Source organism: Camelus bactrianus, chromosome 3, assembly GCF_048773025.1.
Source record: "Camelus bactrianus isolate YW-2024 breed Bactrian camel chromosome 3, ASM4877302v1, whole genome shotgun sequence".
NCBI lineage: Eukaryota > Metazoa > Chordata > Mammalia > Artiodactyla > Camelidae > Camelus > Camelus bactrianus.
In genome coordinates this window covers 78,169,578-78,181,910 of record NC_133541.1, presented here as the reverse complement: position 1 = coordinate 78,181,910, position 12,333 = coordinate 78,169,578, and the positions used below count along the sequence as shown (strand labels likewise).

The following is a 12,333-nucleotide window of genomic DNA, read 5'->3' as shown; positions in this document are numbered from 1 at the left end:
TGACTGACAAATGCTGAGGGTTCCTTGAGGGAGGCCTTGGGGACAGGCGCACCACACTCCTCCTTCCCAAGGTGGGCAGAAAAGCAGGTGAACTGGATCCCTGTCCATGCAGCCTGGGAATGTCATACTCAGTATAGACTGTCAAAGTGAGCTCCGTAAGGAAGCTGTCCTCGTGGGACCTGGATTTAATTTACAGGAAGGAACACAATGGATTTTCCACTGAGGTCTTCCCTTACTATCCTCCATCCTTTCCCCATACTATCCTCCATCCTTTTTCAATCAGAATATTCTCTTCCCTGTAGAAACTGTTATATAAAATATAGGAGATAAAGAGCCTGTACAGTGAAATGAGAGTGAGCATTCTAAGCACTCTGAGCAGCAATTCAGCAAGACGCACCCTTTGAGGAAATGTATCTGGGGCCAAGAAGCATTTCTCATCTATAGGCAAATTATTCCTAGAAAAGGTTCCTTTTCAGATTTAATTAACATAATTAAGAAAAACGCACGCTCAAAGCCAACACCATTCTCTCTGTGAGGTTAGTTTTCATTTCCAGGGCCATCTGTTCTCCACAGACAGATCCTTTGGGCCTCAACAGCCTCTGCACTGAACTCCCCCTCACAAATGCTTTGCTCATCACAGTGCAAAGGGAACTCAGGTTAGGCTGCCACTTTCAGGAGAGCTGCTACGGTCAGGGAGCTGAATGCATGCGTTTTTGGCATGGACAGTTAGTACCGTGTGCTTTTGCCCACTCTAGGTCTCCACATCAGAGAAGTGCTATCAGGTCATTCACTCACATTTAAACATAAATACTGAAATACATTGGGGAGAATCTTATATTTTCTAGGTCTTGGTTTTCACCTCTAAAATCTAAGTGAATTGAACTAGCTAATTTCCAAGTTTACTTTGAGTTTTAACTCGCACGCTGCTGTGATATAAGTAAAGGGATGGTTACTGAGAGTTTGAGCAGGAAGAGAGGACACGCACTCTACCTGTAGAACCTGCTGCATTCCCATCCCTCCTATCTGAGCGCCTGCTGGGTCTGCTCCCTGTGGGGACCTATCCTGTGGGCTCCAGTGAAATCAAACCTCCCATCCTCTGCCGTCCAGAGGTCAGTGTGCTGTCTTGAAGGTCAGGTGCTTTCTGGCCATCCTCCATGGCTCCCAGGCTAAGGGTCCCAAATGAAGTGAATACCACAGTACAAAATCCTTTTGGAATCCACTTTAGAGGGCATTTGGGTTTCTTACCTGACATGGCAATATCTGATCTCCCTTCACAGCACTGTGTGCAACCTTACTCTTCAGAGGCAATTTATTTCCTTATAAGGCATTATGCTGTAACGTGAATAATACTGGTGGTGTGAAAAGCTAGACTTTCCACAGTGAGGCTAACTGAGACAAAAGGAATATAGAACATTTTTGCCCTCTGCAATGAATTTCTCTTAAAAAGAATTTTTTAAAATAAATTTATCATATTTACTAATCATAATACAAAATTTGGATGAAACAAGCTCTAAACATGCTATTAGATTCCCATTCACAGCACCCTTTGAATATTTCCAATCACTAGTTAATACGACCTTGACTTCAGAACTGGCAGAACACACTCTTATAATCTATCTGAATCTTCTCCAAGAGCCAAAAGCTTTTCTAGAATAAATTTCAGGCCCTGGCATGCTAGCACTTTAAGTCTCCTAGGTATCAAATGTCCTTGCAGGTAATTCTATGGATTCATGATTTTCTTAGAATGAGAAATAGTTGACTACTTCCAATTTAGGTCAAGAAAAAACATCAACTAGTCCATCTTTTAGTGCTTTAAGCACTCCTGGCTGTCCTTCATATCTTTTCACACCTCACTGCCAAAATGATCAAACAAAAAAACAAAATGGGGGAGGGGACAAAAACATTTCAAGGTGTAATATGATTTTTTAAAAATGTATTTTAAATGATTCAGAATCATCTTTTCTGAAATAGTCAATAACTATTTATTGACTTTACTGGCTGTCTTCTAAGTGGGTCCAGGTTTTCTGCCACTTCCTAAAGTTACATTATCATTCATGCTATTGCTCATTAAATACTAAATGCTACAGAGCTCCCAGTATACCTCACACTCCAGTATCCAATACAGAACAATTTTGGTAAATGGTCTTGGAACTGCCAAGATACTTACCTTTTTAAAAAGCAGTTTTAACTGAATATAAAAACTATATAAAAATTCAAACTTCAATTATGATATTTATTCATCAACATACCACTTAGACCTCAGAGTGCTGATTTTTAAATAAGATCATGGTACCATTAAAACATCTAGAGATTGAAGGTCCATATAAAGATTGAGATGAACACCATTTTATTGAATAAAATCACTGTAACTGGAAATGGTTCTAAAATAATTCTTATCAATTATGGCCTGTGACACCCTTATAGGGACCATTAGTGCTAGGTTTTCCCTCTTTTCCTAAAGCCCCAGGGGAAAAGCAGAGCGATAATTTTGGTCATGGATTGTACCTCCATTTCGTCAATGCCCTAGATGAGCTTCACAACCTCTTCCTACCTCGGCAGGTAAAACTACAGAGCAGCATTCATTGTTAGAAGACTTCTTTAAACTACTGTTAACTGTTTTGAGAAAGACAAACACAAGGGAGACTGAAGCAAATGAAATCAACAGGTTCATCCATTCACTCATTAAATAAATCATCAATTATTTGTTAAACACCTCCTGTACGACAGGCACTGTCAGGTAGTGGTGCGGGGAATAATAGGGAGTTACAGGAAACAAGTCTCCACCATCACAGTGTTTACAGTGTTTACAGTTTGGTGGGGGAGGTAGATCAAGAAAACCATGTGAAGAAATGTGCAAGTGGTAACTGGAAGCGCTTGGAGGAAGAGTCTCTCATAGAGGGTTGACCTGGTCAGAAAGATCAAGAAAGGTGGTCAGAGAAAGTAAAGTTCAAACAGATGTGAAAGATCTAGAGAAGTTAACCAGGCAAAGGGGGAGAGGTGGTGGTTGAGGAAAGAGAGAAGAGAGTTGTGAGTGGAGAAAGCACGTGAAGAGACTTGTGGCAGGAAGGAGTAAGGGGCACTTGGAACTAGACAAGTTGGTGTGGGTGGAGCACAGCTGGTGTGCAGTGAGGCCCGGGTGTGATCAGCGCCTGGGAGGCAGGTCCCGGCCAGACTGCAGATTCCATTAGGTCAGGGGTTTTGTCTGTATTCTCTCCTATAATTTCATTTTAACCATTCAAAACATACGGGAAATACAGCCAATATTTTATAACAACTACAAATGGAGTATAATCTATAAAAATTTTCATTTGTTATATTACACACCTGAAACTAATATAATATTGTCAATCTACCTCAATTTTCAAAAAATGGAAAAAAAATCTATTTTCATCTCAAAGTCTGAACCTGACTTTACAGAACTACTCCCCCTTTCACAGCTGAGGGAAAAACACTGGGGCTTTCACTGTAGAGGCTTATTTTGAATTCAGAGTTTTCTTGAGGCCACAAAAATCCATGGCATCTTTACCAAAGCATCTAGAAATCTCTCTAAATTTTGCTGCAGGGGAGTGAGCAGCATGGTAAGGATGAGGGAGAGGGATTTTCTGCCAGAAGTAGAAGAGCAGTGTTTGGAAATTCTCTGTCCCTTCTGGGTTCCTAACTTGTCCTGGGAGCACAAAGGAGAAGAATGCCTTCAGGGCAGCCTCCTGTAGGCGGCAGCAGTGCCCACAGCTGGGAAGACTCCAAGCTGGTGCTTAGCATCTGTATCATATGTGGTCCTTTGTTATGGTGTCACATACATTTGGCAAGTATGGGGCACAACCGTTTTAACTTTGTCGAGTGCAATTTCTGCTTTGAAAACAGAGAAGACAGGCAATGTCCCAGTGCAGCATGCTAAGTGTTATAACAAAGGTGTGGAATGGATCAGGCAGGGAAACAGCTGAGATGCTTCCGGAAGGGGTTGCCTCTAGCTAGGAGCAGCCTTGTCACTTACTACAATGGATCTCAGACACTGTTAATTCTATACCTTCCATGCTGTGGAAGGCTGGGAAGGACCAAAGAGGCATTTGAAGCCTCTGTCACTTTAGTTATTTATGACTTGTTAGGGTAGAGCAAGAAAAGAGTTTGAAGGATGTTTTGAGACACAGGTGATAGGCTGCTTCATGTTCTAACGCATCCTTTCTGTTTTCCTTTGTTCTTGATCTTTTACACTACAAATATCAGTCAATCCAACTCTCACTTAATGTTTTTCATTTTAGCTCTTGAAAAAGTCTTCCTTATCACATGAATTGTATGATATATCTCCTTGTACAAATCTTATAAATGGGTGAAGAAAGAGCCTGTTTATTATCCTCACTTCACTTTTTATTTTTTAAATGATACCCTGAAGAGAAAACCAAATATTTGAGAACACTTCATGCTTTTAGAAGAGGAAAAAAGAAACACGGCTTATTATTACCCTATGAAAGTTTCATTTCTATGAAATTCACTTTTCTATGATTCCACTGAGCCCTCCCATCTTGGAGGAATCACTATTTGTTCCAAATATTTAATTAGACTGTGTCTCCTGGTCACTTTAAAACTGTGAAGGATGCTGGCCCCGGGGACAGCAAAGGAGTATTAACTGTTGACAAGCTGCCTTCCTGTTTTTGTGGGAAAAGGTAGAGTATAAATAAATAAACCTAACTGATCCTAATATTCACATTTTATAAGAATTTCTTTTTGTATAAGGAGCAGCAGCTAAAAAGTAATGAACTTAGCATTCAAACTGTCTCATGTGTTAAGTACAGCAACACTGTTTTTTTCTAAAGGAGCTACACATCTTACTGGTAATTATCAGTAATAATTCTTTGAAACTTTTTATGTTTATTTTATGCATATCCTTTCTGTAGCAAACATTATAAATGGAACATGTTGTGGGTGTTCAAGGCCCAAATAATACATTTTAAGCAAGTCTTCTACCCACTTGCCATCAATCACCTCTCCCTTTTGACCTCTTTTCCTCCCTTCATTCCACCCTCACATATGTAATAATAGAGCTGACTCCTTACAGAACTGTAAGTTCTCCAGCACAGTTGGTTCTCTTCTTGAAGTAGTCTCTTACAGTTACAAGGAAGTGGGCACAAAAAATGATTTTGTGATATGGAGACCCAGAAGTTGAAGATTACCAGTACATTAAAAGACTGTCTCTAAACCAAAGGGAGTATGAGAAATGAGGGGCTGATGTTGGTGACAATCTGTTTAGATACAATTTTATCAGTCATGTCAGGCCAAAATATACTTGATTAACTTTGATTTAACTAAAGTGGTTGACATCATCCTCAACTTAGTTTACATATATAGAACATACACACAGCTTTTGCGGTCGTATCATTTAATACATATGGTGATGCAGAAATTTGCAGGACTCTTCATCCCCTCCCCTCACTGATAGCCCTGAATCCCGAGAGATGAGTCAGTCAGGTTTTGTGACCATTTCCCAAGCCAGAGAGGCAGCCCCTTACACTGCTGACAGCTTTAGATGTTAGAATATTGTTTGGTGTATTGAGCCCTGAATCTGTGCCTTAAAACATCTACTCATAATTAATAATTCTGTCTTGTGGAGCTGCTTCTACTATTTGACAGTCTAAGAATGATAAGGTGGTTTCTCTCTTCTCTCTGGCCTCCTAATGGTGATGTTGCCCAGGGGTCAGTCTGGGTCTTTTTCTTTCTGCCTTGGTGATGCTGGATAGTCTCATGACTTTAAATAGCATCTATGTGCTGATAATGTCCGTATTTCTAACAACAGCCATGCCCTTGCTCCTGAACTTCAGATACACCCTTCTGCCCGTGTGTCACTTCCACCTGGATGGCTAACAGGCATCTCAAAATCAACAAGCTCTAAATCTGTTGCTTCAAAAGTCTTCCCCTCTCAGTGAGTATTAGCTATATCCTTCCAGCTGCAGCTCTGACCCCTGCTATCCTTACCTGCTATTTTCCCCTTTTGTCGCTGCGCTCCAACCAACCAGCCTCCTTGCTGGCCAGGCGTGTTCCTGCCTCAGGGTTGGTGTGCCCTGTCCCCTTTCCCAACTCTATATTCTTCCATAGAAATAATCACCTCTTTTTATATAATTAACACATTTATTTTATTTATTGTTTGTCTTCTCCCACTAAAATGTACCATCTTTAAAGAAGAAAAATTTTTCCACTGCTACATCTCTAGTACCTTGAGCAGTGCCTGGTGCATGATAGGAGTTTAATAAATATTCATTAAATGAAAATGGACTAAAGTAAGAATACCCTTTATTTAGGTCAGTACCAGACCAACAAAAAGACCCCAAGAGACTTATTTTCCTCTAGATTTAAAACTTCCAAGACAGTTTAAAATAAGCCTGCAGTCAACCTGCAGCGTCCTGCCCCCTGCAAGGTCAAGAACAAGTTGTGCTACACCTTTCCTCACCACTCCTCCATCTGTCCCCAGCCTCACTTTGCCCTTCTCCTGGCCCTTGTTCATTTGGATCAGGCACTGCAAGCCTGCCTGGGACAACCCTATGATGGCCTGGGGACACAGCCTGTTCAGGAAGAGGAGATGGATCTGGGCACCCTTCACCAACCTGCTTGGCATTCTCTGATTTCTTCTTTTTGCTTTCTCTGCTGCCTTCCTGTTGTCAACAAGCCCCAAGGGCTCATGTACACACCCCAGCCCACTGAGGAGAAAGTTACAGGCAGTGCAGATGACATTTTACTATATATTTATTTCATCCATTTTTTTTAAAGTTCATTGCAAGAAGAAAGTCATCCTTGTTTTAATTAGTTCTCAGGCAAGACCATCCCTACTTGATTAGATTACCAATGTAATCTGATAACGTTATTATTTCATCTTAGCTATTTAGTTCTCTAGAAATGAACAAAAACATAAAACTATTCTAAAACCTTGTATTTTAGACTATTAGATTTACTTATTTCATCTCATTTAAATTTTCCAACATTTTTCATAGTAATGTGTGTTCATGTAGACAGAAATCTCTTCTGACTGTAGACTGTGGAAAAATTATAATTTTACTATAGTGAATGTAGTAGGTTATTTCGTTAAAACACAGTAATGTGGGCAATAAGGCAGGATTATCCCTATAATGATGGGACCCTGGCAAATGTCGAGAGGAAATAAACTCTTGACAGCTTCTGGACCCTGAAAATGGAATTTGGATAAACAAACAGCTAAGAATATATAATATGAACACAGTTTAATTAAGCTTATGAATAAATTAGATAATTGGCTTTAGACAGAAAAATTCTTTTATCGTTGGAAGAATCGTCTTCCATACTGGCTTCTTTTCTGCTCTAACAGCTTGTACTTTTTTTCTGTGATTGGCATGGGTAGGTTTGAACCCACAGACTTCAAGCCTTAAATATCTGAACGAGTTAAGACATTCTGGAAGCAATACTGCATAGTTACATTGTAGCACATTTATCAGGAACCATGACCCAATCGATTTTTTTTCCTTGAGATCTATTTCTTTGTCCAATAAGATTATGAGAATTTCTTCAATGTTGAACACTCTTTGGACTATTTCAGAACACTAGACATTGATTCCACTTAACCAGATCACAAATTTTAGTTTTCTGGCCTGCAGTTTAGTTTCAATTGGGTACACTTCCAAGGAAATAATGAATATTTCCTTAAACACCTAGCATCTGTAATCTTTCTTTTGCGATTCACTTATAGGCGAATGCTCTGTTATTAACAGCCTGAGGCAAAGGTTCTATAAATGAGACTGAATGGGTAGCTTTCCTTTTTTTAATTTCCTGACAAATGACAGATGGTATAATATAAACACCTACTCCCTCAAGAGATGTAACTGAAAAATCCTTCTATTCAAGGTGGAAACTAGACCCAGTGTACACAAGGATAATTGTTCAGGATGTAATCGCCCTTACATCAAGCGAGCAAGCAGGCTCAGCCCTCTCCTCTGTCAATTATATGGCGGACACTGCTCCAAGTTCAGTCTCTGTGTAAAGTTATGCTTTCCATAACATGACAATGACTCCTACCAGTCCTGTAGTCCTACCATTTTCAACTCATTCCATAAATGGACAGTTCCCTCCCCACCTAATTATTCTCAGAAGGCTACATGGCAAAGTGATGACAGTACTTGTATGTGGTGAGGAAAGAAAGGGCTCGAACTGAGGGGCATCCTCAAAGGGGGCTTCAGCCTTTCCTATAAATGGTCTATTTGTTTATAAGACAGATGAACAGAAATATTATTATACTAAATTAAAAAAAATTAAAACCCTGCATCTTTCCTCTGTTCTAGATCACCCACTTCCGGTGCCCTGGTGTTACTGGGGCTTCTGTTTTTCCCTAACTCAGCTTTTCCAGTGCTTCTGTGTTACTGTACAAAGGGGTGCCTTAACATCCTGCCCCTTCCTCTGCTCCCACTTGGAGGTAATATTCCAGTGTATTTATTACCTTTGGACCAAGAGTATGCATGCATATATATGTCTGTTTATATATAATTTGAACCTTGCTCTTTAAACACATCAAACTTACTTATTTTTGATTTCCAAGCCTGATCAGCCCATATAATAGTAATTCCACACATAAGTTTAGCACTTCAGAGTTCACACAGCACTTTTATTTTCTCTCTCAGTCCCCACCCCTGCCCCAGCTTCCATGCTGCTTTCTCCTCATTTTCATATAATACAGCAAATTACTTCTTCCTAGTGAGCCTCTACCTATAGCAGAGGAGGATGGATTAACTTCATCCAGTCAATTCCCTTTTCCCCTATTACATAGCCTCAAGGGTTATGTGGTCATCTATAGGGGAAGAAATAGCAAATGGAAAACAAGCCTCCATTCTAAGATGGCATTATCTGTAAGATGGGCCCATCTTATAAGCTAGCAAAGACAAACATCTGAAATAGTATTTTTATAATAGTTTTATGTTTAAAAATGATTAGATTTAGGAGGAGATTGAATACATTATTCACTGAAGCTGTTAATGGAGTGACAGGAAAGAGCATTTACAATAGCTTTCTAATTTGTCTTCTTTTGATCTCCTTTCTCTCTCAAATCCATCTGTCAAAATGTCACTATCAAGATATTTATAAAATACAGATTTGATTTAAAAATATAACTGCCCTGACTAAGAACATTTGCTGGATCACTATTATTTACCAAAGCAAGTCTGAATTTCTTAGCCTAATGTACAGATTATTTTAAAATTTGATCCATCTACTTTGCCAAGCCCATCTGCATGCTCCCTACCAAAGACTATGTTCCAGTCACGCAAAGTGACAAAGTAACAAACAGTTCCTGAACTAGTCAGATGCTACTACTCATCTGACTTTTCTCTTCCTGTGCCTGCTGACAAAGAATGCCTTGTGGCCACCTCTTGATTTGCTGAACTCCTACTAATCCTTCAGTGTCCAACTTAAATGCCCCTCCTCTGTAAAGGCCTATCTAGGAAGTATTAATTGTTCCCTCTTCTCTTTATCCTTGAGCCTTTGGCTCAGATAAATATAGAACTTATCACACCAAACTTTGATTTAGTGTGTACAGATCTTTCTCCTTTTATACCCTATGAAATCCTTGAAGGATAAGACCATACTGCGTTCACTCTTATAATCTTGGTGCCTAACGTGGAGTCTATTAGTCATTCAAAGTTCTTTCTATCAATGAGTGAATCCCTCATTCACAGGATGGCCATTCTGTACTGCTGCAAGAAAGAACTGCTCTTGTCACTACTATTAAAACCCTTGAAAGGACTCTGAGAGATCACTGGTGTAATTTCTCCCTGATCTTCCCATTTCAGGCTGCTCAATTCTCAGAGAATTCCTCCAACCTAGCTACCTCCTTGGAATACTTAGTGTTTGGTACTAGATAATGATTACTAAACTGCCCCCCACCCCCAGCTTTCTTCTTAAATCCTTAATTTGTTGTGTCATTCTTTTCTCAGACCTCTTTCAAAGCTTCTATTAGTTGGTTAGCAATTAGAGATCACAAATGGGAACCCCATTTGGCACATAGGACTAAATTCAGGGTTCTTATTTTCCCCTGTATTCTTGGAGCTCTGGAGGCAGGAAAGAAATTCAGGATGACGACAAATAAGAACATTTGACTTAGAGAAAGGAAAAGTCCACATGGATCCATTAGAAGGGAAGGGTCATGGACAAGTTGTTAGCTAACAGTTCTAAGGAAAACATAAAATATAAAACATAAAATATTAAAACAAACAAGAGGATGCCTACAGGGGACATAGTGAAATGGTTTTCACATTTTTGCTAAGAAAATCCTACTCATAAGCCTGTGGTAGAGAGAGTGAGTTGTCTAATGCAATACTCATTCTTGGTAAGAGAACCCTGATTTCATTTGGGGCACGTCCAGTCAAGGGACACATTGCCAGTTTTCCCTGGCAGTGTGGAGGCTGTAACTAAGTACTGGCTAGTAAGATATAAGTGGACATTTGGAGCTTCTGCAAGTCTATTTAATAGTGAAAAGATGCACTCTTTTTCAATCTTTTTTCCTTTCTATTGTGTAGAATGCATATGGAATGACCGATTTCAAGCAGTCATTTTGGAATGTGAGGAAACATACTGAGGAATGGTAAAGCAAGACAGAAAATTCTGAATCCCTGGCACTGAGAGCCACCACATCTGAAGAGCCACAGCTGTGGAACCCACCAGGATTGCCTCCCTGTAGACTTCTAACATCAGAGAAATCAATTTCTGTCTTGTTTAAACTATATTTTGATTTTTCTCTATTTACTCCTAATTGATAAACTACTCCTGTCCTCAAGGAACTTAAGCTCCAGAACAAGAATATTTGGCATAATGTAAAGATTTAATAAAAAGATAGGTACACTTAATTCTGTGTAATCACTGGATTTATGAACAATTCAGCTCTAAGAAAGTAATCCAAAACATTATTACTTTAGACCAGGGAAACTAACTAGTTAAAATCAAAATTATAAAATGTTTATATGAACATGGAAATGTGGAGAATGGTGCAGAAGAATGCATGAGGTGTTAATATTGATTACATCTGTTTGGATTTTCACTTCTGACAATGACCTAGTAATACTTTTGAGGCATAAAAATTAAATTAGAGAAAATTATAAATTAAATGCAATGACTGATAAATATTTCTGTGAAGGAAAACCATACTGATTTATCTATGGTGATTTTTTTGTGTAGGGAATCCTATCATTGTGTTTTTAGGACCTTGCATACCTGGATTCTCATCCCTGATCCCCCAACAACTAGATGTGGACTCTTGGGAAAGTCATACTCTTGATCTCAGTAAAATGAGAATGTTAGTAAATGAATTTTAAAGTTTCTTCCAGCACTAAACTTCTGTGAATTAATCATACATTTGCTTTAGTGGATATCTTACTGCACTTTTTCAGTCTGATTTCTATGAATTCAAAAGTTGTTAAAATGAGTTAGTTATGTAGTTCTGACATGTCTATTTCTCAGATGAGGTGATTAACAAATATAAATGCCATAGAAGAACAAGACAGGAAACTCCAAATACCACCCTTCTCCTGTTTCCATAATGGCCTTCCTATGTGCGTAACATGGTATTTCTTAAGGTGCTATACATTTTTGATTTACGTGACTGTTCCTCTATAGACTGTAAGCCCCTTGAGTGGGGATGGAGGCAAGAAAACGCATCTCCCAGGTGCTAAGCACTGGCTTGAATACACAGCAGGTGATTTTGCTGAAGAGACGAGTCAGTGAAGAAAGATTTACATAAAAAGATGATTATTCTAAGAGAAAATCATAGCTAAACTTATGACTGATAACATGAAATCTTGTCTCTTTTCTTTGTAATCCAGATTAGAGTTCTAATTAATTTGTCACATACTCATTAGCCACGAAAATTTTAGAAATTCTTGATAATTTTTGAAAGGTTTATTGGTTTTTAGGTTGTTGCCAGATTAATACAGCCATCAAGAAAAAAAGGATGAGTTTCATGCTGGTTTGGATCAAATGCTATTGTTCTGTCTCTGGATTGTGAACTGTACTCAAGGTGCCTTCAACCCATTCTGAGAGACTGGTCAAGAGGATCTGAGGACTGCCGCACAGCTCATCTCCAGAGACCGGGGGATTCTGGTGGGGAAACCCCACCTAAATATCTTATCTTAGTGAGGCTAGCCCAGTGCCACCAACAATAGCTAGGGACTACCCCACTCTTACTGTTGTCTTCCACACCATCTGCATTAATGACACATGCTCTCCTCACACACTCTCCCAAGTAAAAGCAAGTAAGGAAAGTGATACAGGATTCAAGGCTTTAATTCCAGTCATAAAACTGTTTCCCTGTCCTTTCCCCTGATGACTACTTTTCTACTC

The 12,333-nt window shown here is 39.2% G+C and overlaps 1 protein-coding gene across 5 annotated transcripts in view; it reads right to left on the bottom strand.

The window, feature by feature from the left end:
* CAMK4 (calcium/calmodulin dependent protein kinase IV) overlaps positions 1-12,333 on the bottom strand; it is a 199,647-nt gene that overhangs the window by 15,647 nt on the left and 171,667 nt on the right. The window lies entirely within an intron of this gene.